The following is a 23,576-nucleotide window of genomic DNA, read 5'->3' as shown; positions in this document are numbered from 1 at the left end:
ATATGTACTGTGCTTATGTTGAACCAGAAGTTACAACTATTGGAACGGTTTAAAAAAAAGGTGAATCAATCAGAGCCATCCCTCAAGAATTTGACATTTCGATCAGAACAGTGCATGGCGTAAAATAAAATTCATCTAATTACGAGGCATTCTGTAGTGGTTATAAGAAGCTTTGTTATTATCAGTTGATTGTAGGATGAAAACACAGCTTATTTTGTGTATTTCCTAAATTTAATCAATAAGGATGATTTATGTTCTCTCTTGAAGGCTATACACTATTTTAAAATAATTTAATACACAAACACAACTATTACAAGAAATGCTCAATAAGTTTTTGTAGCTTTATTCTCTTCAGCTCTAATCAACAATAATAATCCAGGTTGCCAGGCGACGATAGAAAAGATGCGAAAACAAATTAATGAGGTGTATGAACAATTGAATGCTCTTTCATATTCAAGTATAAAAATACAGGGGTGCCATTTGAAATTTCAAAGTGGGAGTGGCTGAGCGTGGGAGGTGAAATCTAAAATGCAATTAAGCCTGGTTTAAGACTTCCCCCTTAATATCTAAATTTACTTGTTTTTTTGTTTAAATTGAATTCAATTTAAATAACTAGTTACTTAGAGTGGGATGTTTTGAAATGAAAGCCCCGTATGTAGATACATTTAGAGAGTTTTTCCTCCAGAAGTTTGTTTTATGTTTCAAATGTATCACGTATATTATACTTAATCACGAAATTGTTTTGTTAAATTATTATATTTTGCATATACTACAATATATTATTTAAAATTATATAGGTTAATTATTTATGTTTCGGTCCGCACGCCATAACAAACATTGTACAGCCCTTATGTTTACCAACGTCCGCAGTACTCCGTAGAAAGACAGCGTTCGTACCTCGTCTCGCACACGGACCATTGCTGCGTCTATTTGTGGAGTTCCATGTACTCTAATGTGAACGCTTTTAATAATTGATTTTAGTATACTTATATAATTAATCTAATATTATAGAATACAAATGCGATTCATTAGTCGCATAATTCAAATTTTCGCGAAATAATAGTTAATACATTATGACCGCTGAATACTGTCCACCGACCAAAGTTAGAGAATCTATGATAAAAAATATAATACACACAACAGCTTTAAGTTACACCAAACTGCTGCATTCATTTACAGTAAACAATAATTAATTATATTACAATCCGAAGCAGCTTGAAGAACTCGTGTATGTATGTATGTATGTATGTATGTATGTATGTATGTATGTATGTATGTATGTATGTGTATGTATGTATTTATTAACACTACAATTGAGTATACACCCGGTGGCAGTGATATATAATATACAATAATTACAATTACATGAAATAAAATAAAACAAACGTAAATGAAATAAAATAAAATAAACGTAAATCTATAAATAGTAGATGCAATAAACCTAGGACTACAAATAAAAACTATTCTATAATAACGCCTACGATAAGCAAAAGTAAATCTAACTTATAAGTACTTCTATTTCACCCATCTATTACCAATTTAAGTAATTACATATCACCTTAATTAATTACATACGAACTTAATTTATTTACATATCACCTTAATTAATTACATATCACCTTAATTTATTTACATATCAACTTAATTATTTTACATATCAACTTAATAATTACATATCAACTTAATTAATTATATATCAATTCAATTAAGTACATGACACAACTTAAATGATTACACTGCACCTCCAATTAAATTTTCAGTCTAATCTTCTCAACATTTCCTTAAATGTATTGATTTTAAGAGGACCACCCTGAAAGGATTGCCGCAGGTAAGCTGTTCCAGCCTACTATTGTGCGATTAACAAAAGAAAATTTTGCCACGTCCGTTCTTTGTTTTCTACATTTAAACTTCCTAATATGATCAGCCCTTCCTAAGTATGATGGTGTTGCTAATCTAGCATTGATATCGGTCCATGCTTTTGTCCCATTTGTGCCTTAAACAATGCGGTGAGTCTGGTTTTTCGTCGCCTTGATTTGAGAAGTTCCCACCCTAAGTCTTTTACTATCTCCTCACCATGTCCCTTCCTCATTTTGACATATTTTGCTGCCTTGCGTTGGACCTTTTCTATTGAATCGATTTGGTTTTGTCTGTACAGATCCCAACCTACTGCTTCCATAATTGGGCGAACAAGGGTTTTGTACGCTAATTCTTTTGACTTTCTGTTAGTTAGTATAACATAGTATATCGTATATATATATATATATATATATATATAGTATAACATAAACATAAAACAACTGATAGCCAAACGAATAGAAGCAAGTCTCTTATACACGTTTTCAGTACTTGAGCAGTAGGATTATGTATTAGTTGGAATATATTTTTTCCACTGATTAATTTTACAACTTTTTTACTGTGTTAACTTTTTAGGAAATTACCTGGCTGACTAGTTTCGAAGTGTTATCACAGTCTAGTATATACAGTCACGAAGTTTGAGTTGTTGAGGGTGCTAGGAACAATAGAATGTGCCGGCACTATTTCGCATTGTCTGTGATGAGGCGATAGTAGCGATCCTAGTGGTTAGCACCTATCTATGGATGCATATTTCCTACGTATTGAGTTTCGTGACTGTATATACTAGACTGTGGTGTTATCCTTCAATTTTTTTGTTCTTCAAAGCAAATCTACTACACAATGTTTGAGCAGTATTGATTGTAATATATGATTCTGTCAAAATACTGGTTACAATGTATTACAGTATTTTGTGAAAAGAAATAATGATCTATTAAATGATAAAGCGAGGGATTTCACAAAGGGTATGAAGATATTAAGCCAGCACACGCTCCCTGTATTAAGCTTCTTTAATTGTAGGTTGAATGATATGAGCAGTGAAATGATTTGCGTTTGTTAGTTTTGTCGTTTACTTCTAGTCGTCCTGCGTGCTATTAGTAGGTTCAAATCAGGCGATGCATTTATGATGGAATATAATTTCTTAGCATGCCTCCTCTCGAACCGTAAGTACCGCCGGGAATTTCGTGTTAATAGTCTTTTAGTGTAAAAAGAATCCTCTCTGTGAAAAAAGGAGTGGAAGCAAAATTTACTAACCATTTCTCGTCTGTGTGTCCATCATCTTATCATCGTGCATAGTGAATCACTTCTTAAGGTTCACAGCCTCAGAAACGAGATTCTTTGCGCTGCAAGTTGAACAGAGTCAAGCAAGGTCAAACACCAAGTGTTAAAAATACATTATGTTTTATTTAACGACGCTCGCAACTGCCGAGGTTATATCAGTGTCGCCTATGTGCCGGAATTTTGTCCCGCAGGAGTTCTTTTACATGCCAGTAAATCTACTGACATGAGCCTGTCGCATTTAAGCACACTCAAATGTCATTGACCTGGGCTGGGATCGAACCCGCAACTTCGGGCACAGAAGGCCAGCATTGTATCCTTTTTTCTAGCAAACAACTTAATGCCCTAGTTCAGAGTCTATAAAACAATGAAATACATTTGCAATGCGAAAGGACAGGGAACCTTTCAATTTGCAGATTCAGAATTCACGGCGTCTCTCCTGGCGGTCTTCACTTGCCTTGTCATCGAACAACAGACGACAGAGTCTTCTCGACTCCTCCTGCACTGCGAAATGACAGTTCATTTCAATGTGCAGATCTACACCAGCCTTCTCCTCCTCGTCCCGTCCCGTGATCATTTTGATCACATTTCCGTCCCCCTCGCGTATGTGGTACCTAAGAGGTTACGTCCATTTTCGACTTTCCCCTTCAAAATTTTCTAGAGCTCCTTCAGTGGAGCAGCGTAACCTGGAGTGAGACTAGTGACCAACAGGCTTGGAACTCACATATTTAGTTTGTTACAGCCCCCAGACCCCTTGCAAGGACACATTTTGCGTACCTTTTAAATTTGTCCTCCCAATTCTCCTCTCTTTTTCGATTTTCGATTCGAGCATTGTATCCACTGCGCCACCCAGGCCGACAGACAAAATTAAGCTAATCGAACTTAACTTAAACTCTTGCTGCACATACCGCACATTTGTGGAATGGTCTTATGTCGAATGTCATCCGATTAAACATTAAATTTTTATTTCATCTCCAACTTGTATTGTTCGGTAATTGTTAACAAAACAGAGTGGAACACGTGACTTGACAAAGATCTGCATATTATCTGTGATTTGCGTCGCTCCACTTCAAGAAGACAGCAGGGCATCACAGACTTCGACTCTTTTGTCACACCGCGCAACAATAGCGAATCGTGATGTTGATAATCGTTTGAAAAGTGCTAAGCGCGCTTTGACAAAAGACTTCAGTCGAGAAAGTGACTCGCGAGAGGAGAGAGGGTCAAGCTTCGCGGTCTGACTCTCAGTCACGGACTACTTTCTCTCGCGATGCGCGAAGACGGACACGGAAGACGCGAATCACTCATCCTTAATAGCAATTCCGCCAATTTATTAAGAGGAGCTGCAGCCGGCGCCCCTCGCTATGAGCATTGCTAGAGAGATCGCGTTGCCTAGCAACGGCTCCCATGTCATCCTGCAGGTGAGTGCTACAGAAATATTGAAACTGCATATCACTGCAATTCAAAGCGTAATTGTTCCTTAAATGTATGGAAATATTCACTGTGGCTTTAATAGTACGGACCGAGCAGTTTTCCTTCCATCAAAGGAGAAGGTATTTTTTTTATTTGCAGACCCGTCAACCGTTTAGCATCGAATTCACGGTCGATGATTAGTATATTGTTCCGGTATTCACATTCTCTATTTGTTTATGTTTCGTCTAACTCGTGAGACATTGTCCAGTACACACTTCTGTTATCTTAACCCATAAATCTGTTAAACCTGCCAGGCAGAGGAAAAGTTGGCGGGTAATTTTTCCTCTCCATCAGGTAGGCACTTTTCATCGGGTGTTTAACGACGCTGTAACAACTGCACTGCTCTCTAGCATCGGTGGAATTGGTGATATCAAAATGGTGTTTTGAAGAGTTAACTCCGAGAAATCGCACTAGGATTATCCGACATTTACCTTACAGTTTGAAAGAATCCAACTAAACCCCATTTCAGTTTGGTTGATAGGCTTACCCCTCTACTCACACTCTACCATCCGTGAAGGGGAAGATGCTACTGGCTATCTTACTAACGTTCCACTAATTGACTATGAACATAGTGAAAATTCTTATTATTGAAAATGTTTACCGGTAGTCTATATTTCGAAAATCTATACTAAGCGTTTGTATTTCATTTTAAAGTTGTTAAAATCAACTGGCACATTAAAAAGCTACTGACAGCAGAAGATAAATATTTTCTTCACCGCTAGTTGCTACTCTAAGCATACACAACGGAACAATCTGCACTATGTCACTCCCCCCTGACTTCAGAATACAAACTGACATCCCTTAATTTAATTAATTATTAGTTGAAAATATTGTAAGAACGACACTAAAATATACTGAAACATGTAATTGTCGAACATCTGTGTCACTGTATTTTATATCCATTTACGTACTTTATTTAATATTTTATTTTCCCGTGTGGACAACTTCGGGGGGTGCAGGTATAAAAGGTAACAGCTACCAGTCTGTTACTGACGGACTCAGGGCAAGTAGAAGGGGAAAGAAATGCCTTCGCATCCTCTCAACTTGTATGAAATGTCGTTTAAGTACAGCACTGAGTTCAAACTCCCACACTCCGTGCCGGAGACTGCAGCGTGCTGTATGTTTTACAACAGGTCCCTTCACTGCTATCCTTTCAAGGGAATTCATGCTAACAGATTTTTACCCCTGAACCTAAAATTCTTCCGCCTAGAATCAAGTTTGAAACCACGAAGTATGGATTCAGGGACAATCATGGCAAAACATCGAACCACGGACATTTAGGTAATTACCTCCGAAGATGGTGAGAGCGAATGTCTCATGTTGCCTTCTGTGATGTTCACCAGAACGTTCTGCGGCTGTGCCTGTCAGTACCGAACGGGGAGCGAATCTTGAAGGTTGTTTATGATGATGACAACGACGTTGGTCATGATTTCGAAGACGTAAATGTTATGTTGTCCCGCGCCGTGGCGTCGCAGTCTAAGGCATCCCGCCTGGGACTCGCGTTACGGAATGCGCGCTGGTTCGAGTCCTCATGGGGGAAGAAATTTTCTCATGAAATTTCGGCCAGTGTATGAGACTGGTGCTCACCCAGCATCGTGATGCACTTGGGGAGCTACGATAGGTAGCGAAATCCGTTTGCGAATGCCAGCTATAACGGCTGGGGGGATCATCGTGCTAACCACACGATACCTCCATTCTGGTTGGATGATCGTTCACCTCTGCTTCGGCATGTGGGCGTGAGGCCAGCAGTCGGCTGGTCGGTCTAGGCCCTTCACGGGCTGTAGCGCCACGGATTAATATATTAAAATGTTATGTTATGGCGTAGCAAAAGCGGTAGGCGCATTTCTCTACTGATTCGGAACTGCGCTCGGGCGTGGGTTCGATTCCCGTTTGTGCTTATTACCAAGCTACAGTAAATTTTTTCGGAAGTTTCCTCAACTGTAAAGTGAATATCAGATAACCCAATAGCGAATCCTCGGCATCATGTGACCAGACACCACGTCGCTATCGCCAATCGCATTGACGGTAAATAACCTAGTAGTTGATACATCATCGAATAACCGACTAACACAAAAAAGTACTCTATGAATGTTTCTGTTGAGTGTGTTGTCTCAGACGAAGGCCACGATTCGTGAACACTCCACGCCAAAAGAGTCCTACTAAGTTTGTGTAATTGGAAATAATAATAATAATAATAATAATAATAATAATAATAATAATAATAATAAATAAGAATATTAATAATAATAATAATGATAATAACAATAATAATAATAATAAAATAATAATAACAGGCCTAATAGTAATAATAATACTAATAATAGTAATAAAATAGTGCAGTACAAAGCATACAATGAATACAATATTTTTAAGTACATACAGTAAGGAAAATTATCTTTATATATAGCTCAACTTATCACATTATAGATATACCATTATCGGAAAATATGAAAACAAAAATATAAAATAAGTTAAATATCACTAGAACATAAAAAAATGTGAATACGTGGAAACATGCAATACAACACTTGTCATAATAGTAAGTTAGTTTGGCAACTCGTCATAAGATAATTTTCTAACTTGGATTTGAAAGATTTCAATGTTCGGCAGCCCTTGACTTCAGGCGGCAGAGAGTTCCAGTGACGAGGGGTAGCAACAGTGAAAGATGAGGACTACAGAGATGATGTGTGAAGTGGAATTTCTAGCTTGTTATCGCGTTGTGATCGAGTATTAATATTATGATAGCGATAGAGAGTATGAAAACGAGCGAATAAATAATAGGGGGATGAAGAGTGCATAATTCGATATAAGAGAGAAAGTGAGTGCAGATTTCTCCTTTCGTGTAACCTAAGCCATGATAACTTCTCGAAAGAAGGTGAGATATGATCATAGTATCGAACATTACAAATGAAGCGGACGCACGCGTTATGAACACGCTGTAGTTTCTGAGCGGAATCAATCCTGAGATCACTGAACAAAACGTCGCAATAATCGAAGTGAGGTAGAATGAGTGCCTGTACCAGCGTCTGTTTTAATTTAGATGGATAACGATACAATCTTTTTAATGAATGGCGAATAGAGAATGCCTTCTTACATGTATATTTAATATGCGTATCCCAACTAAGATTAGATTCGAAATGCACTCCGAGATTTTTTACGGTAGAGCTAAACGGGATGATTGCTTTATTCAGTTTCACAGGTGGAATATTCAGGTCCTTGACTTCAGGAATTAATCTACGGTTCGCGAACAGAATAGCCTGTGATTTACATGCGTTTAGATTAAGCCCAAATTGTCCGAAATAAAAGTCTGGATATAAAATAAGTGCACAGATAGACATACTGTAGATGATAGGCGGATTCCGAAACATTTGTCTGGAGATTGAATGAATAGCGAACCGCAGCGATCTGTACGAAGCAGTGCAGCTTGCAGTGCGATGGGCACGCTCCCCGCTTACCTTCAAGAAACTCGTTTGGCTCGTCACGCCCAAGATACAGTAATCGAACACAGGAACAGTTTACAATATAATGCATGCATGTACATCGTCTCTGCGGCTCAGCAGATATGATCCTCAGGGGCCGAGTTCGTGTTATTCTTAAGTTGATTTAAACGTTGGCCCAGCGTCGCGCCAATCACACGAACTTCGGTTTCCGCTGCTGTTCAAAGTCAGCGTTAGTCCGAAATTCTCAATATATCTTTGCACGTAATGCTCAACGGGACAATATACGCGATAAATAAATTATACAGAAATATCTAAAACATTTAATAAAAATTCCAGTTGGAACAACCTTTGAACACGAGCCCAGATCTGTCCGATGGAACACGTAGCCCTACGGATTCGTTGGCAGTCACACCGGATCACTTGTGGACTTACTCACCATCTTGTAGTGATTAGATACTAATAATTAGTTTCCTAAAATATTAGTCAGTGTTATACGGGCCTCACTGTGTTGAAGTCCGACTAACTACAGTACGTGGCTTAGAAGTCAAACTCCGTACCTTCTAAATGTAAACACAACACGCAACTTCATGGATAACAGGTTTCGTACAGCCTAGTAACATACAAGGTTCGAAGGTAACATGCGAACATGAAGTAGACATTCGTCTTAGAGAGTGAAGAGAAAATCTCAATTTTTTTAGCCCGAAATTGAAGTTTAATCGAAGTAACTAGTGATATATAGGCTATAAAGTTTACTAATGCGTAACTATAGAACACCACTACCATCACCACCACCACTACCACCACCACCACCACCACCATCATTATTATCATCATCATCGACTAAGAACCAGTTCTGTCGACATTTCTGTAACAATTATTCTAAACTAACAATAAACAGTGAAGCAAATATAAGTTTCTAATAGTGTGATCGTCACAGCACTGAATGCCACTTCAAACAATACATATCGAACACAAGACGTAGAAGTGTCACCCAGTATAAAGAATTAGATATCTTATCTCCACTTTACAGCAGGCAATCAAACCCGTATTCTGAATTTGTTCCTGGATGAACTGCCATATGAGATACACCGCACTATTATTATTATTATTATTATTATTATTATTATTATTATTATTATTATTATTATTACTATTACTACTACTACTACTACTACTAAAATACTCAAAGATAAATTGTTTTTTGTAAAAATAATTTAAATATGCAGAAGGGAATATTCAATCTAAAACAATGCGTAGAAATTATTGTTGAGGATATGAGTCCAATCTGGACATAGTTGTTTATGTTATCTTCCGGCGTCCTACTAGTCCCACGTGACAGGAACGTCATCGTATGTGTGTGTTATATGAGGTCGAAGAGAATCCAAATTATGAGCGTGGTATAAACTTCGATAGGGTTATGAAATGCCCTCATATCTTGAATAAGTAAGTAATAATAATAATCATCATCATCATCCTTGCATGTATTGGGTCTAGTGGCCCGTTACGGTCTCTTGCCAACGCTTGAACGGTCTGCCCAAGGATCTCTTGCCCACAGGATGGTAATTTAAAATTTGGCGTGGAATTCTAGAACGAGGCATTCTGATGACATGTGATCTCCAGTTTTGTCTGTATTTCTGTAGGTATTCCGTAATCGGTTCAATCTGCAGTTCTTTCATAATATCAAAATTTCTAATGTGATCCATTCTCATTGATTAAAGTTCTCGTTAACACTTTGTTAAAAACATAAAATTTACTTAGTCTTACGTTAAAAAGTGTTAAAATTGTTAAAAAGGTATATACCTTCGACTCAATATCACCAGTGGTTCAAGAGACACTGAGGATGACGTGACATAGCGTCGAAACGGGCCGTCTGTCGGAGGTATATGCCTTTTTAACAATTTTAACACTTTTTAACGTAAGACTAAGTAAATTTTATGATCCATTCTCGTGTATCCCGTTGTACGACGCATAAATCTCATTTCTGCCACCGTTAATCTTTGTGAATCAATATTATGAATCGTCCAAGCTTCACTGCCAAAGCAGAGTATAGGTCTGGCCAATGTTTTATAAATTCTGGTGCGCGTGTGAATAAGTAAATGAATAAATAAATAGATAAAAACTATATAAATACATAAATGTAAATAGATAAGCTTTCTCCACTCTGGCAAATAACAGAACTATGAATATAATGGAACCAATAAAGCAAACCGAACCGATTAGTGAACAGCCTCGTTGCTCGTTCTGGTTGAGAAAGTGCCTCACAGTCACATTTACTTGAACCCAGTCCGCTTATCAGTCGCGAGTGTGTTCACTTTCCCAGCTGCGATCATCTTGAGCTGTACCAACAACAAGTTGCTAGGAAATACCTGTTTCAGGGTTAGAGAGAGATGCAGGAGAAATGTAGGCCATCGACACGACTTGCTTCTCACCCAAACAAACGCACACGGAGGATTCCGCACGCACGCAGCTCGTGTTTACATGTGTACGACATTCTAGACTGCACGAAAAATCATATTTTCCTACTTCTACTAGAAAATACATATCTGTACTCACATTTATCATTTGTGATTTCTTAAGATTCGTGTTATAAAATTCATCATGTATTGCTTGTTACATGGATTATAGAACTATGGATACTTAGGCCACTGTTATCGTGTTGTGACATAGACATTCACATATTTATTTCTTATAATATTCTACGAAGGCTTTAATTGAAGAAAATCTCCAAATGGCGTATTACTTAAAGCAACCACATAGCCTGAAATACATTCCTTACGTTTACATTTGTTCTATTACAATGCCTGAATTGTAATTACATATTTACATTGCAGACTTGAACAAGAATTTATTATTGCAGAGTGCTTATTTCAGTATTTATCTAAATATTCAGCTTCTAACTTTGTAATCTATTTCAATAGACGTGCTTGAACTCTGATAGCTTCTTCTTTATTTCATTATCATAATAGTTTTGTTCTAAACTAATCGTAAGGTAGGTGTCCCTGATATGGCCATGCTAAGGTTTGAGAATTTTTCTAGCCGCCATTTTGGAAAAAAATTTAAACCACTTTTTTCTTACTTGTTCTCAGTCTAATGGACTTTCTTAAAACAATTTCCTTTCCCCATAAAGATAGCTTTAATTGACCAAAAAGTCCCAAATTCCAAAAGTCTACCTAGTGGCCATATCAGGAACATGTGCACATGATATGGCCACCCTTGTTCCATGTTCTACAAATCGTGATTGTTTTCAGTTTGATATCGCAGTTGTGTTAAAATTAAATAATTTTGGTGTAAAATGAATAAAAATGACACTTAATAATCTTTTTATAATTCAAAAGTGTAGTCAAAACAGGTTTTTTCCATAAAAATTAAATTGTTTTTCTTAAAATACAAAATTTTTGCGTAATCCCATTTATAAGACATGTAAATTTGTCAGGTGAAAAAATAAAAGTGAAATGAACTTGATATGGCCATGGTGCATTTGATATGGCCATATCAGGAGCAGGTAAGCTTTCACGAAAATCGTTTGATTATGAACAACTCGTAAAAGATACGCCATCAACGACAACACCAATCAACACATCATTAAAAACTGAATGGAGTACGATGGTTTTCATGAAACAAGTCTTTGAAAAACATGCATAAAACAAAGGAGACTTACCAGAGAAAAATAAGAAGAGATCACATGAAAACCGTAAAACAGGCAACTGACGCCATATTGCTCAACCTGACTGGATGGAAAACGATCAAGTGACATACCAGGATGCCCTTTCACTGGATGCTGCTGCAATTTAGCGGATTTTTTGGTTAACGAACTCACAATAGGGGGGTGGCCATATCAGGAACATGGCCATAACAGGAGCACCCACCTTAGGTTTGATTCCCGGTAAGAATACAATGTTTGTGAAACACGCTGAGTACACAGCCGGGATTGGAATGTGTGTTGATGATTCGTGGAGGGTCAATGTGCTGATGATGGGAAGGCGTACCGCTGGCTGGTCGAATGAGCTAAGATTTTCCTGAGTATCCAGGTTTGTCGAAGTAAGATATAATTTTTGGTGGACAAAAACGTTAACTGTGATATAATTTCTGTCGAGTCCCATTATCAGCATCATTCTGTTGTAGAGTCGGTCCACCTCCCGTGGCAGGGAAGTTGTTGTTAGAGGCACCGCGCTCAATTATGGCGATCTGGCTCAGGTGGTTTAATTGTACTTTAAGCTGTAAACAAGTGATTCTATTTGCAAATTAAAGTTGTACGTTTCTTAATTACTTCTGGAGCAGATCTATGAGATACTGCAGCGTGCTTCATGTCTTCCTAAGCTAGCATCATCGGTAAACTTAAGGAACCTTAAAGAATTCTCAGATTCAACACTGAATAAGACCTGAACGCAGTTCTGACAAATCAGGATTCGAAATATTACACCAACGAAATGCTATCTGTTCTACTAGTTAATATAAATTTATTCTACCAAGTTTTGTAGCTATTCGTGTTAGAGGCGTAACATTAAAAATATATAAGTTATTGTATTACAATGAATAAAGCCTGATGGTATTCGGTTCTGCAATAGGCAGTCAATGGCTCTGAACATATTCTTCGCTGAAGAAATGAAGTCTACTCAAATACTACAAAGTGGCGGAGCGACGCAAGGGAGGTAGACCATGAAGAGAAGGAATGTAACACAATGTTAACAAAACATAAGACATGTCTTCCATTGGTCCACGCTCTGAATAATCCGAAGTAAGACAGTTTGAATTACTCTGGGGGTCTTTGGTTCGAAGCCAAACGAATCTACTGTAATGACTGCTACTACGAGGTCATCAGAGCAGGAAGCATACAGAGGTGGAAAGGAACGACCTGCAATCATGGTTGTGCGAACCTCACCTCTTCCCATCCGCTAAGAACCCGACAGATTCAAATAGCGTCATTACAATAACTCAATAGCATCTCACTTCATATCTGGCCAATTTATAGTGATCATTAGTTGGTCCGGATCGAGAAAGGTTGCATGGATAGGTGGATACATGGATTGCTGTTGGATAGTGTATTGGCGGATAAGCACAAGGATTAGTGGATACTTATAATAATACAGTAATGGAAACATAGTCTATACTATATCTATGGGGCAGTGGATGAATAGATTCATAGATGGATGGATGAATGAATGGATGAATGAATGAATGAATGAATGAATGAATGTGGGGTAAAGAACCTAAATATTCGTTATTCAGAAGTAGGTTCAAAGTACTAGTGTCTAGCGAAGATATAACATCAAGTAATATTATAAAAATTAGTAAAGCAACATGGGTCTATTTCGCGTTTTTATGAATGGAGTGAGACCTGAAAATAATTTGTCCCTGCGGAAAAGCCGAAAACAATTAGGCCCTGGGATTATGCATATTGTTTCCGCAGAAACAAGCACAGAAATGCTGCCTTAGTAGTGGGTTATTTTACGACGCTTTATTAACATCTTAGGTTATTTAGCGTCTGAATGAGATGAAGGTGATAATGCCGGTGAAATGAGTCCGGGGTCCAGCACCGAAAGTTACCCAGCATTTGCTCATATTGGGTTGAGGGAAAACCCCGGAAAAAAGCCTCAACCAGGTAACTTGCCCCGATCGGGAATCGAACCCGGGCCACCTGGCTTCACGGCCAGACGCGCTAACAGTTAAGGCTGGTTCACAATAAACCGGAAACGAGAACCAGAATGAAAACGAGAAGCAGAGGACGTGAATATGAACATTTTTGATTCACAATAAACCGAGAACGTAGACGACTATGGATATCGATATGTATGTCAATAACGATATGTAAAGTCGATATTACGCATTCTGATGTTATTTGTCTATAATTGACCAATGGTGTTCTCTCATGAGTACAAGGCAGCCAACATAAACACAGGTCAACCAACTTCGAAATTTCAACTGAAACATTTCATTAGGTACGGTACTATAAATATGCCCATGCATCTTTATTATCACAACCTATTTTAAGTCTACCGTAACGTAAAATAATTATAGAAGAAACATTTGTAATAGAACAAAAATGAACACAAGAGTAGTTATTGAATTGAAGCATGAATATGTAGTGTGTAATACAACCAATACAGTAATAAAATATTATTCACTTACGATCGGTGTTCAAAGACGCAGCTATTAAAAGCCACGTATTCTCCTTCATTTTCTCATCTTTATACGAGGCGCGCCGCTTATCCTAAACGTGAGGATTTTCTTCAATACTCAATATTAGAATCTCATCAAGTAAAACTTGCTCCATAATGCACAGCACAGAACAAAATAATGCATAGGTTATGTCACGGTCTTCTTGCTACAAAATATACGACGACAAAATAGCTTTTAGATGGCAATAGAATGAATCTAGTGGGCTGTGATCGGAAACGTGAACGCCAAAGTTGAAACTTGGCCAACTCTCCGTTCCCGATCCCGGGCTCCGGCAAGCTTTTCGTTAATTGTGAATGCTCACATTTAAATGTATACATTTTAACAATTTTACCGTTTTCGTTTTCGTTCCGATTCTCGTTTCCGGTTTATTGTGAACCAGCCTTTACTGCACAGGTGTGGATGGAATGCTGTTCTCTAATCAAGAAATTATTCTTTAACGGAAGTTTCAAGCACTGATTTCTAATAATACTTCGTTTCTATAGAAACAATACGGAAGTACTGCAGTAGTTTGTGAGGAAGGAGGCCTGAACTGCGTTCTTTGGAGGAAAGATGTTGCTGCAGTAGCCGAGCGCTGCACTTCGACGGCGATCATAAATCAGAGCGCTGAGCAAGTTCACTGCGGATTCCTTTCACCGCCAACACGTCGGATTGGTTTCGCAACGTCGCTAGAGGAAATGTTTCTGAAATACGGAAGGCCAATGTACAATAATGAGTTGTGTTATCAGCGTCTGGAGAGAGGAAGGCAGGGCTCGTCCTTGACTGAGAGACCCGCCCGGCCGGCATCGATCACTCCAATGAAATAAGCTATACAATGAACAATGGGAAATTCCTCAATAGAATGCAGATCATGTCACAACAGCTGAGCGCTGGCAATTAAGAGCAAAATTCATTTTTAGTCTCCAGAATTGAGGGCACCGGTCCGGGGTTTGCGGTTTCTCTACATGGGTGCTAGCAGGATACATTTCGTTGGTCTATTACCTAATTATTTGAACTAATGCATCATTCCTGATACCATCATATACCAAATAACCTCTCATTAAAACAACATTAGCGCCTTCCAGTAGAAAGTTGATTTGCACGATAAATATTTATTATTTACATTCATAACAAAACGGTCTAAAGAAATAATTCGTTACTAACAAATAGAGAGAAGAACGATCCGTAGGACGTCCAGTGAACGGATTAAAGATCGTAACTTGCCAAATATCCCAATACATGGTCACTTTTATCATTATTATAATATTGTACAAAATGTAAATATAAAAATTGGAAATTTATCTTTTGAAGAGGTGGAAAAGTTCAAATATCTTGGAGCAACAGTAACAAATATAAATGATACTCGGGAGGAAATTAAACACAGAATAAATATGGGAAATGCCTGTTATTATTCGGTTGAGAAGCTTTTATCATCCAGTCTGCTGTCAAAAACTCTGAAAGTTAGAATTTATAAAACAGTTATATTACCGGTTGTTCTGTATGGTTGTGAAACTTGGACTCTCGCTTTGAGAAAGGAACATAGGTTAAGGGTGTTTGAGAATAAGGTACTTAGGAAAATATTTGGAGCTAAGAGGGATGAAGTTACAGGAGAATGGAGAAAGTTACACAACACAGAACTGCACGCATTGTATTCTTCACCTGACGTAATTAGGAACATTAAATCCAAATGTTTGATATGGGCAGGGCATGTAGCACGTATGGGCGAATCGAGAAATACAGATAGAGTGTTAGTTGGGAGGCCGGAGGGAAAAAGACCTTTAGGGAGGCCGAGACGTAGATGGGAAGATAATATTAAAATGGATTTGAGGGAGGTGGGATATGATGATAGAGACTGGATTAATCTTGCTCAGGATAGGGACTAATGGCGGGCTTATGTGAGGGCGGCAATGAACCTGCGGGTTCCTTAAAAGCCAGTAAGTAAGTAAGTATAATTTACGTTGAATATGTTGATGCAATCACAGGAATGAGAGCTTTAGTTTCTAATAGACTATTTGTTTCCATATTATTGTATTATTTTAGTGACATTTTCTTTACTTCCAAGTCCCGATAGGTATTCTGATCCGTGTACACTACAGTCTATTGTTCTCGAGCTCTCATTTTCTACTTTGTTTACATCTTGTCTGCCAGAGACCTCCCTGGTTTCACTAGATGTTGTCTTAATCCACAGTAGTCGCCAAATGTAAGCGTAACCTGGCGGCGATATATTGTCTGGAACCTTCTCAGTCAGGTGCCGGGCTATTTTATGTGCAGTAAATGTCGAAGCAAGGAATGTTAAATGTGGTATATTATTTATCGTGTTTCGAAAATCCATCACACTCGGTCAAGTTTGAACCCGTAAACTTCTGGTCCATGGCAAGCAGGCCCTACTAGGCATAGAAGAAGTATCGTTATTGATAAAATAATTGTAATTATTTCTATTCCTATGGTCCAGCATTCACTTTTCACATTTAGAAGTTCGGTGGTATATTTCTTAAGAAATCTGGATTTCTCTTCACATACTCTAAAATTAATATCTACCATATTTGGCTACTGGAGCACATTTGCCATTTCTCATTGGCATAAATTGAATGTTTTAATAATAAATACGAAGCGAGGACAGAAAATTAAATAGAGAAATCTTACATTAGACTCACCTGGAGGAAGGAATTATAGAAGGCCACAACCTACATGGAATGACGGAATGAGGGAAAGCATGCGGAAAAGGGACTTGCGAGATGACTATTGTTTGAATACTGATATTTCGAAAAAGGAGACTGTAATTACTGCTTGAAGAGAACTGTGTGTATCACAGCACTCGTACACCACAAGCAAAAATAAATAAATAAATAAATAAATAAATTAATTAATTAATAAGTAAATAAATAAATAACTAAATAAAGTAAATAAATAAATAAGTAAATAAATAAGTAAATAAATAAATAAGTAAACAAGTCAATAAGTAAATAAATAAATAAATTAGTAAATAAATAAGTCAATAAATAAATAAATAAACAAGTAAATAAGTAAATAAATAAATAAGTAAATAAATAAATAAATAAATAAGTAAATAAATAAATAAGTAAATATAAATAAGTAAATAAATAAATAAACAAGTAAATAAGTAAATAAATAAATAAGTAAATAAATAAATAAGTAAATATAAATAAGTCAATAAATAAATAAACAACTAAATAAGTAAATAAATAAATAAATAGGTAAATAAATAAATAAGTAAGTAAAATAAGTAAATAAATAAATAAACAAGTAAATAAGTAAATAAATAAATAAGTAAGTAAGTAAATAAATCAGTAAATAAATAAATAAGTAAATAAATAAATAAATAAGTAAATAAATAAACAAGTAAATAAGTAAATAAATAAATAAGTAAATAAATAAATAAACAAGTAAATAAGTGAATAAATAAATAAATAGGTAAATAAATAAATAAGTAAATAAATAAACAAGTAAATAAGTAAATGAATAAATAAATAAATAAATAAGTAAATAAATAAATAAATAGGTAAATAAATAAGTCAATAAATAAATAAATAAACAAGTAAATAAGTAAATAAATAAGTCAATAATAAATAAGTAAATAAATAAGTAAATAAATAAATAAATAAGTAAATAAATAATTAAATAAACAAGTAAATAAGTAAATAAATAAATAAATAAGTAAATAAATAAATAAGTAAATAAACAAATAAATAAGTAAATAAATAAATAAGTAAATAAATAAGTAAATAAATAAATGAATAAATAAATAAGTAAATGAATAAATAAATAAGTAAATAAGTAAATAAATAAGTAATTAAATAAGTCAATAAAGAAATAAATAAGTAAATAAATAAGTCAATAAATAAATAAATAAATAAGTAAATAAATAAATAAATAAATGAATAAATAAATGAATAAATAAGAAAATTAATAAATGAATAAATAAATAAATATATACATAAAGAAGTAAATAAATAAATATATACATATGTATATATGAATAAACAAGTAAATAAATAAATAATTAAAATGTTATTCAGTGAAACCACATTGACTCATGTAGGGTATAGGTATACGTCGTACTGTCTTTAAAAGTAAACACTTGCTCAACTTTGCATTAACTTGCACAAATTCGCTTAGAGTACAGCTGTCACTTTATTTTCAATGTGAAGGCTCGACATCATGTCATAGAATTTCAGTCTGTCTCCCATCAAGTGCAATCCAAAGGAACGCAAGCTACGAACTTAGGCTGAACTCCACTTGAGATTAAAATCCTTCCTTACTTCCAGACATTGCTTAGATAAACCCACACACATCTTGATTAAGTAGGTATAGATACTGCTCGCATAGACATTTCTTACTCAATGTAGACACTCATTATAGATATTCATTGTTTAGCAATACACATTCAGACATTCCTTATTTAGATAGAATAGACTGTTGTTTAAATATAGTTAGCCTACTCTTGTTTATTTCAGCAGACCTCATCCTTACATGTTGTCGATAATTGCTTCCAACTGAAAAACAATTTATTTTCTTTAGAAGTAAGAAGGTCCATCGATTATAGTTTTGTTTCGCACTGAAGTCATGATTTGGAATCGCAATTGACTGAGACAAGTTAGGTTACACGCTGCTTCGTTGTCGGTTTGCTTAGTGTTAAACTCGTAGCTGGATTCAAATTCCTTCTGCCTCCTAAGGTTACAGGTCTGAATGAAATGCTTGGCATCGCGGGAGAATGGAAGTTGGCCGCAAGTCAAACAGCTACTTTCCCTTGTAATGACATAAAAGCATCGTCTTCATAAATTACTTACAACTCCTGCAGTTAAACTTTCTTCCACTCGGAGACCCAAACGCATGTATAGCACACTAACCTCTCTCGCACGAGCGCTTCCTTCGGTCGTTATCGTCCCATACTTAATCCTCAGCGTTAAAAGCCGTCAGTTCGAGTAAAGCACACAACATAATAATATGTGGCCGAAACACTTTCTCTGTCATGATGATATCTCTTTCCTTTTACGACCAGTTAGTTCTCTGTATTGAGATATCTGGAGAATGCTGAACCTTGACAAGGCCTACAGATAAAATACAAAATAATGTCATCATAGATATTTACTGATCTTATTAGAGACATGTATCTGAAATATGGAATAAATTAATTCTTTGTGTTCCATATGGTATACCTTTGTTATGAAATTCGCCGATTTTTTAATCATATGATCGTCTACCAAGATGCAAGAAATTAAAAACAGTGGACTCTTCTAATACGCGAACTTTACTGTAGGTGCACAAAAATACTCAAGAGTAAGAAACATAGAAGCTTTTCAAAGTAGAAAATTCAGAGTATCAGAAGAAGAATTTTCAAAGAGGTAAACGCGACTTAACGAAGCCGACATTTCAGGAGGAGAGAGAAGAAAGGCTGCAGATTCACGATAAGGAAAAGCAAATGATGAGGAAATAGGATGCGACGTTTATTGAAAATTTTCCAAGTGTACTTTTCCTCGTAATTTAGGTACTTCCTAGTTCTGTGCGATTTCAAACACACACTATTAAGGTAGGTGTCCCTGATATGGCCATGCTAAGGTTTGAGAATTTTTCTACCCGCCATTTTGAAAAAAAAATGTAAACCACTTTTTTCTTACTCGTTCTCAGTCTAATGGACTTTCTTAAAACAATTTCCTTTCCCCATAAAAATAGTTTTAATTGTCCAAAAAGTTCCAAATTCCAAAAGTCTACCTAGTGGCCATATCAGGAACATGTGCACATGATATGGCCACCCTTGTTACATGTTCTGCAAATCATGATTGTTTTCAGTTTGATAGCGCAGTTGTGTTAAAATTAAATAATTTTGGTGTAAAATGAATAAAAATGACACTTAATAATCTTTTTATAATTCAAAAGTGTAGCCAAACAGGTTTTCCCGTAAAAAATTAAATTGTTTTTCTTAAAATACAAAATTTTTGCGTAATTCCAGCTATAAGGCATGTAAATTTGTCAGGTAAAAAAATAAAAGTGAAATGAACTTGATATGGCCATGGTGCATTTGATATGGCCATATCAGGAACAGGTAAGCTTTCACGAAAATCGTCTGATTATGAACAACTCGTTAAAGATACGCCATCAACGACAACACCAATCAACAGAACATTAAAAACTGAATGGAGTACGATGGTTTTTATGAAACAAGTCTTTGAAAAACATGCATAAAACAAAGGAGACTTACCAGAGAAAAATAAGAAGAGGTCACATGAAAACCGCAAAACAGGCAACTGACGCCATATTGCTCAACCTGACTGGATGGAAAACGATCAAGTGACATACCAGGATGCCCTTTCACTGGATGCTGCTGCAATTTAGCAGATTTTTTGGTTAACTAACTCACAATAGGGGGGTGGCCATATCAGGAACATGGCCATAACAGGAGCACCCACCTTATAATAAGAAAGATTAAACAATTAACAATGAGGCATTTGTTCGTAATCTTTCCAACGCAAACAATGGCGCGCATGACTTTTCGTTCAACAGCTCCTTTCAGTAGCTGGTATACTTGTCATTAACACAGTACAGGACCGATGAAATACATACGGTTCATTGATTTTCTTGAAAGGGAAGTAAACCCGGGGGTATCGGATCGTAGATTTATGGCATGCAAAGGAAACTTTCCTTGAATGAGATAATACCAGACAAAATTAGTGACCATTACTCGCCATGTCACAATTCAACTGGAGTAACATCCTATCATCGAAGTAATGAATTATTCTTTTCGCGTTTCCCACCTCAGAAATGCAATCCTTATTGATATGCTAGTGCAGTCGAGCGGAGTGTGAGATGATAAATCTGGAGGCGTTAGCAACCAACCAACATTGATTCTGCTCCGCTGATTTCACATTCCACATGGAACAGAAACGTGAGGGGTGTGTGAAACAAGCTGTATGGTAGTGATGGGAGTGTTCTACCCCCATTTTCTTCATTCTTTCTTCATATTTTTGGGGTACACCCGCCTCATTTCCTTTCACTTTGTGACCTCGTTTCACTTCTAAGAAAAGAAATAGAATAGTCCCGAGTTCCAATCTAGCAAAACAGTAAATTAGAAATAAAATTTACTCACCGTCTGATTTTAAGATTTGATCCTTTTCGCTACTTCCATCATCCCACGGGAACTACGAAGCAGTACTAGGTCACCCCGTAAAACAAAACCACATCAAGCAGCGTAAACACAAGGCAGGAATGACATCTAATAAATATTACAATTCCTTCTGTATTAGATAGGGAACGACGGATTGTTCGCTTCTCTCTCTTCTCAAGGTTATGAATCGACATTGAATATTCACAATCGGCGGGACTAGCTGGTCTGTAGTCAGCGTGGTACAAAATTACTGCTTAAAAGAATATGGACAAACACATGATGGACGGACAGGATTCCTAAGCACGGAAATAAATTTCTATTTCTATTTCACTGACATGCTGTCACTGAGTTATAGCAGAAGACAAAATCATAGTGATAGTAGCAGTGATGATGACAATAATAATAATAATAATAATAATAATAATAATAATAATAATAATAATAATAATAATAATAATAATAACGTCCGCCGCCTTAGATATGTTAATGTCCCCGCATCTCATTGAAGCCGTCCGTAGTTCGATTCACGGCATGGACAATTTAATAGATTTATTTCCCGTACAGGGAAGTGGGTGTTTATCCCTTGTCATGACCTGTCCTGTAAAGTCTCAGCTGTGTCCCTGTGATTGCTAACCACACGACCAGGGAGGCCCTAAATGTGTGCATGTCTAATGTTGGTCCAAAATAATTTCGTCCCTTACACCGAACTGGATTGTAATAATGTAGATGATAACAAAATCATTAATTTCTGTGAAAAATTGATAATTATGAAAGTTTAATTGTTCTTATGAACGAATATTGGGCATTCATGACATAAAATAAAGGGTATCGTCCAGTTCTAAAGTACATATTTATACTTTTCTGCAAGGAATGAAACCCGGACGTGATGCATTTATAAATATAAGCAGTGGTGAAAGAGTAATGGAACGGAGAAAAATTCTCTCCGGCGCCGGGATTTGAACCCGGGTTTTCAGCTCTACGTGCTGACGCTTTATCCACTAAGCCACACCGGATTCCACCCCGGCGTCGGACAGAATCGTCTCAGTTTTAAGTTTCAACTCTTGGGTTCCCACTAGTGGCCGCCCTCTGTACTACATCATAAATATCTGTGAACGTTAGGACTGAAGTCCACACATGTGCTGAGGTGCACTCGTTATGAGTGACTAGTTGGCCGGGATCCGACGGAATAAGCGCCGTCTTAAATCACGAAGTGGTTTACGCATATCATATATATTATTTTAATGTACCGAAGTACATATGATATTTCCATGCAGATATTCTGCGTCATCATACGATGAAAGAGTAATGGAACGGTGGCTTAGTGGATAAAGCGTCAGCACGTAGAGCTGAAAACCCGGGTTCAAATCCCGGCGCCGGAGAGAATTTTTCTCCGTTCCATTAATCTTTCATCGTATGATGACGCAGAATATCTGCATGGAAATATCATATGTATTTCGGTACATTAAAATAATATATAAGCAGCGGTACTTGAGGTTTGCTGCAGGAAAGTGCAATTAAAATAACTCATATTTTTATATCAGATGATGTAACAAAGATGACACTGTCCACATGTGCAGAGTCACGCGAATGTGTGAGCCATTCAGTATACGGCGTCATAGTGAAGCCAAGCTTTTAAATAAATCCAGTAGAAAGGTCAAGGTATATTTGCAATTAATATAGTAACTTCTGTGTACGTTTATTCAAAAGGAGATCTTGCAACTGAGCCTCCTTCTTGCTTCGAATTTATAAAGCAAAATATTACAAAGCTTCGAAGTTTGCATGCAGACGTCATCAGGACAGAAGAAAGACAAAGTGAAGTGGAAAAAGAATAAGATGACGAGAATAAGCAGTAACTTGAGCTAAAAAGTTATGACGAAGTTTATTCCGTAAATCTTATATCTCTGTTCCTATTTCCATCTTTGCCTTTTCTCGCTACATCATCAAATCATCATGTCATCATATGAATAGTCTTTGTAGTTTAGTTGTAGCAATAGCAATTTATCTCGCTCCCATTACATAGACATATAGGCTTTGTGAAATTTCGGCTATTAATTACACTTCTTCCCAAGATAATCCTCGCAGTCTTAGTTTATCGTTTGTTTTTCCCTCGACATCTTTCTTGGTCACCACTCTATTGATTCAATTCCAGTACTGTTGCCTTGCTTGCCACATCTAATTTCCTCAACGCGTGTTCGATCCAGACCTCTTCCCCCCATAATATACTTCAAACTGTCATCTGTACCTGTGTTCGTCACACTCCCTCA

The 23,576-nt window shown here is 36.5% G+C and overlaps 1 protein-coding gene across 2 annotated transcripts in view; it reads left to right on the top strand.

The window, feature by feature from the left end:
- LOC138710105 (uncharacterized) overlaps positions 1-23,576 on the top strand; it is a 280,087-nt gene that overhangs the window by 5,703 nt on the left and 250,808 nt on the right. Inside the window, exon 1 of one of the 2 annotated variants that reach the window (XM_069840737.1) lies at positions 4,440-4,547. The exons of the other annotated variant lie outside the window; for it this stretch is intronic. The gene's annotated coding sequence lies outside the window, so the exon portion shown is untranslated. Of the gene's footprint in view, positions 1-4,439; positions 4,548-23,576 lie in introns of those variants that run through there. 2 annotated transcript variants of the gene reach the window in all.

The sequence above is a fragment of the Periplaneta americana genome, chromosome 12 (genome assembly GCF_040183065.1).
Source record: "Periplaneta americana isolate PAMFEO1 chromosome 12, P.americana_PAMFEO1_priV1, whole genome shotgun sequence".
NCBI classification, from domain to species: Eukaryota; Metazoa; Arthropoda; class Insecta; order Blattodea; family Blattidae; genus Periplaneta; species Periplaneta americana.
Note: the sequence above shows the minus strand (reverse complement) of the source record. Positions and strands in the feature narration are given on the sequence as shown.